Source organism: Balaenoptera borealis (assembly GCF_965194805.1).
Source record: "Balaenoptera borealis genome assembly, chromosome: 4".
NCBI lineage: Eukaryota > Metazoa > Chordata > Mammalia > Artiodactyla > Balaenopteridae > Balaenoptera > Balaenoptera borealis.
The window spans coordinates 124,583,483-124,589,545 of NC_138861.1; positions in this window are offsets into that span (position 1 = coordinate 124,583,483).

Below are 6,063 nucleotides of genomic sequence, written 5' to 3' on the forward strand. Positions count from 1 at the left end.
TCCCAAGTGTCTCCTCAAAACCACTAAACTTTCCTGCTATTGATAAAATCCCTTTGGTCACAGACCTTTACATATATTAAAATATATATGTGTGTGTGTGTGTGTGTGTGTGTGTATCCTCATTTCCACGCTTTGTATTCAGCTACTTCAGGTTAAATAATTCTAAAATCTTATATTTATAGCCTTTTTAAAAAATTGAAGTATAGGGGATTTACAATACTATATCAGTTTCAGTGAACAACATTGTGATTCAATATTATTATAGGTTATACTCCACTTAAACTTATTATAAAATATTGGCTATATTCCCTGTGCTGTACAATATATCCTGTAGCTTGTGTATTTTATATATTATATATAGTGGTTTGTACCTCTTAACTCCCTACCCTTATCTTTCCCCTCCCCCATTCCCTCTCCTCACTGGTAACCACTAGTTTGTACTCTATATCTGTATGTTTCTGTTTTGTTATATTCATTAGTTTGTTTTATTTTTTAGATTTGACATATAAGTGCTAATATACAGTGTTTGTCTTTCTTTGTCTGATATTTCACTAAGCATAATACCCTCCAGGTCCATCTTGTTGTCAATGGCAGAATTTCTTTTTTTTATGGCTGAGGGATATTCCATTGTATATAAATACCACATCCATTAATTTGTTAATGGACAAATAGGTTGCTTCCATATCTTGGCTACTGTAAATAATGCCGCAATGAACATTGAGGTGCATATATCTTTTAGAATTAGTGTTTTTGTTTTCTCCAGATATATACCCAGGAGTGGCATTGCTGGATCATATGGCAGTTCTATTTTTCTTTTTTTGAGGAACCTCCATACTGTCTTCCATAGTGACCACACCAATTTGACAGATGTGATGCGTTATCTCATCGTGGTTTTGATTTACATTTCTCTGATGATTAGAGATGTTGAGCATATTTTTGTGTGCCTGTTGGCTGTATGTATTTCTTCTTTGGAAAAATATCTGTTCAGATTTTCTGTCCATTTTTTTTTTAATAAATTTATTTATTTATTTATTATTTATTTTTGGCTGTGTTGGGTCTTCGTTTCTGTGCGAGGGCTTTCTCCAGTTGCAGCGAGCGGGGCCACTCTTCATCGCGGTGCGCGGGCCTCTCACGATCGCGGCCTCTCTTGCTGCGGAGCACAGGCTCCAGACGCGCAGGCTCAGTGGCTGTGGCTCACGGGCCCAGTTGCTCCGCGACATGTGGGATCTTCCCAGACCAGGGCTCGAACCCGTGTCCCCTGCGTTGGCAGGCAGATTCTCAACCACTGTGCCACCAGGGAAGCCCCGTCTGTCCATTTTTTAATTGAGTTGTTTGGGTTTTTTAATATTGAGTTGTATGAGCTGTTTATATATTTTGGATATTAACTCCTTATTGGTCATATCCTTTGCAAATATTTTCTCCCATTCATAGGTTGTCTTTTCATTTTGTTGATAATTTCCTTTGCTGTGCAAAAACTTTTAGTTTAATTAGGTGCCATTTGTTTATTTTTGTTTTTGTTTCCTTTGACATAGGAGACAGACCCAAAACAATATTGCTACAATTTAGGTCAAAGAGTGTTCGGCTTGTTTTCTTCTAGGAGTTTTATAGCTTCTGATCTTCCATTTAGGTCTTTAATTCATTTTAAGTTTATTTTTGTATATGATGTGAGAAAATGTTCTAATTTCATTCTTTTACATGTAGCTGTCCAGTTTTCCCAGCACCACTTACTGAAGAGACTATCTTTTCTCCATTGTATATTCTTGCCTCCTGTGTCATAAATTAGTTGACCATAAGTGAGTGGATTTATTTCTGCATTTTCTATTCTTCTGTTCCATTGATCTATGTGTTTATTTTTGTTTCAGTAAAATACTGTTTTGATTACAACAGCTTCGTGGAATAGTCTGAAGTCAGGGAGTTGTGATACCTCCAGGTATGTACTTTTTTCTCAAGATTGCTTTGGCTATTCAGTCTTTTGTGGTTCCAAATTAATTTTAGAATTGTTTGTTCTAGTTCGGTGGAAAATGTCATGGGTATTTTGATAAGGATTGCATTAAATCTGTAGATTGCTTTGGGCAGTATGGACACTTTAGCATTCTTCTAATTCATGAACTCAGAATACCTTTCTATTTCTTTGTGTCATCTTTGATTTCATTCATCAATGTTTTATAGTTTTCATAGCAGAGATCTTTCACCTCCTTGGTTAAGCTTATCTCTAGGTATTTTATTCTTTTAGATGTGATTTTAAACTGGATTGTTTTCTTGCTTTTTCTTTCTGATAGTTCGTTATTAGTATATAGAAATGCAATAGATTTCTGCATACTAATCTTGTATCTTGCAAGTTTACTGACTTCATTTATTAGTTCTAATAGTTTTTTGGTGGAGACTTTAGGGTTTTCTATACTTTCAGTATGAGTAAGCTGCGGGTTTGTCATAAATCACCTTTATTATGTTGAAATATGTTCCATGTATACCAAATTTGACCAGAGTTTTTATCATGAATGAATGTTGAATTTTGTCAAATGCTTTTTCTGTCTATTGAGATGATCATGTGATTTGTATTTTTCCTTTTGTTAATGTGGTGTATTACATTGATTGATTTGCAGATATTGAACCATCCATACATCCCTGGAATAAATCCCACTTGACTATGATGTATAATCCTTTTTATATATTGTAGAATTAATTTTGCTAATATTTTGTTGAGGATTTTTGAGTCTATATTCATCAGAGATATTGTCCTTTAGTTTTCTTTTTTTGTAGTGTCTTTGTCTGGTTTTGCCAACAGAGTGATGGTGGCCTCATAGAATGAATTTGGGAGTGTTCTGTCCTCTTCAGTTTTTTTGGAATAGTTTGAGAAGGATAGGCTCTTCTTTGTATGTTTAGTAGAATTCCCCTGTGAAACTATTCAGTCCTGGACTATTGTTTGCTGATAAGTTTTTTTTTTTTATTACTAACTCAATTTTACTACTAGTGATTGGTCTATTCACATTGTGTATTTCTTCCTGATTCAGTCTTGGAAGAATGTATATTTCTCAGAATTTATCACTTTCTTCTAGGTTGTCCAATTTGTTGGCATAGAACTGTTCACAGTATTCTCTTATAATTTTTTTGTGTTCCTTGTGACATGGGTTGTAATTTCTCCTCTTTCATTTCTTATTTTGTTTATTTGGGTCCTCTCTCATTTTTTCTTGGTAAGCCTTATCAATTTTCTTTATCTTTTCTTTACCTTTTCCAAAAACCAGCTCTTAATTTCATTGATATTTCCTGTTGTTTTTTGGTCTCTATTTATTTCCCTTCTGATCTTTATTACTTCCTTCCTTCGACTGACTTTGAGGTTTGTTCCTTCTTTTGCTAATAACTTTAGGTGGTAGGTTAGGTTGTTTGTTGGAGATTTTTCTTGTTTCTTGAGGTATCACTGTAAACTTTCCTCTCAAAACTGCTTTTGCTGAGTTCCATAGATTTTTAAAAGTTGTGTTTTTATTTTCATTGGTCTCAAAGTATTTTCTGATTTCTTCCTTAACTCTTCATTGATCCATTGGTTTTTTTAGTAGCATGTTGTTTAGTCTCCACGTGTTTGTGTTTTTGCCATTTTTTTTTCCTGTAATTCATTTCTAGTTTCATACTGTTGTGGTCAGAAAAAATACTTTATATAATTTGTATCCTCTTAAATTTGTTGAGATTTGTTTTGTAGCCTAACATGTGATCGTCCCTGGAGAATGGTCTATGTGATCTTGAAAAGAATGTGTCTTCTGCTGTTTTTGGAGGGAATGTCTTGTAGATAACTATTAAGTCCAACTAGTCTAATGTGTCATTGAAGACTACTGTTTCCTTATTGATTTTCTGTGTGGATGATCTTTCCATTGATGTAAGTGGAGTTTTAATATCCCCTACTATTATTGTATTATTGTCAATTTCTCCCCCTTTGTCTGTTAATATTTGCTTTATACATTTAGGTTCTCCTGTATTGGGTGCATATGTGTTACAGAGAATAATACACTTTTCTTGTATTTATTCCTTTATAATTACCTAATGCCCTTCTTTGTGTTTTGTTATAAACTTTGTTTAATCTGTTTTGTCTGATTTGAGTATTGCTGCCCTCTCTTTCTTTTTGTTTCCATTTGTGTGGAATAGCTTTTTCCATCCCCTCACTTTCAGTTTGTGCCTGTCTTTAGCTCTGATATGAGTCTCTTGTAAGCAACATGTAGAGAGATCTTGTTTTTTAATCCAATCAGCCACCCTATATCTTCTAATTGGAGCATTTCCAATTAGAATGCAATTCCATTGCATTTAAACTGATTATTGATAGATATGTAGCTATTACCATTTTTTACTTGTTTTCTGGTTGTTTTGTAGTTCTTATCTGTTATTTTCTTCTTCTTTTGGTTTCTTCCCTTGTGGTTTGATGATTTTCTTCATGATATGCTTCTGTTCCTCTTTCTCTAGTTGTGCATCTATTATAGGTTTTTGATTTGTGGTTACCATGGGTATATACATGCTTACCTATATCTACTAGTTTTAAACTGGTAGTCATTTGTTTAAATACATTCTAAAAGATCTGCATATTTTTAAACCCCTCCTCCACATTTTGTGTTTTTGATGTCATATTTTACATCTTCATATTTATCCCTTAACAGTTTATTGTAGTTATAGATGATTTTACAATTTTTTTGTGTTTTAATCTTTGAACTAGCTTATTTAAATGGTTGACCCACAGCCTTTGCTAACTATTGATCTTTACTAGTGGGATTTTTTTCCTTTCCTATTAATTCTTATCTCTTGTTGTAGCCTTTTCTTTTCCACTTAAGAAAGATCTTTTAGCATTCTTTAAGGGTTGGTGTAGCATTAATGAACTCTTTCATTTTTTTGCTTGTCTGAAAATTTCTTTATCTCTCCTTCAACTCTGAATGATAATCTTGATGAGTAGAATATCCTAGGTTGCACTTTTTTTCCCCCTTCATCACTTTAAATATATCATGCCACTGCCTTCTAACCTGCAAATTTTCTGCAGAAAAATCAGCTGATAGCCTTATGGAGGTTCTCTCATATGTGACTCTTTGTTTTTCTCTTGCTGCCTTTAGAATTCTCTCTTTACCTTTTGCCATTTAAATTATGATATGTCTTGGTGTGGGTCTTTTTGTGTTCATTGTATTTGGGACTCTGTGCTTCCTATACCTGGATATATGTTTCCTTCTTCAGGTTCAAGAAATTTTCAGCAATAATTTCATCAAATACATTTTTTGACCCTTTTCTCTTTCTCTCCTTCTGGGACCCCTATAATGCAAATGTTAGTATGCTTGTTGTTGTCCCAGAGGTCCCTTAAACTGTTTTCATTTTTTAATTAGTTTTTCTTTTTGTTGTTCTGATTGGGTGGTTTCCATTACCCTTTCTGATCACTTATGCATTCTTCTGTATCAATTAGTCTGTTCTTAATTCCTTCTAGCATGTTTTTCATTTTAGTTTTTGTGTTCTTCAGCTCTGACTGGTTCTCTTTTTTATATTTTCTAGTTCCTTGTTAAAACTCTCACTGTGTTCATCTCTTCGTTTCCATAGTTTAGTAAGCATTCTTATTACCAATACTTTGAACTCTATACATGTTACATTAGTTGTTTTTTCAAGGTATTTTTCTTGTTCTTTCATTTGAAACAAATTCCTCTGTACTCTCATTTTGCTTAACTTTCTCAGTCTCTATGAAATTAGAGTAAAACGGTTATCTAACCCAGTTTTGAAAGGGTATCCTTGTGTGGGTACATCACTGTACAGTCTACATGTGCCCAGTGCCTTTGTTGGGAGAGCTGGATCTGAAGTGAATATGAGTCATGTCTCCCCCCAAGGTGTGCTGGCAGCTATCACCTTGATGGGAGTTGAGGCTGGAGATGAAGGGGCTAGATCCAGAGCCAGTTGTGAGCTGGGGTTTCTCCTATACTTAGTGACCAACACCATGCTATTGGGGGTGGGGGAAGGTCCCAGGGTGCTAAAGCAGAAACCCTGAGGGTAGGGTCTGAGCTGGTTCTATTGCCTCTAAGTGCATGCTCTCCCCCCTTACTGCACTGGCACATTTGCCAC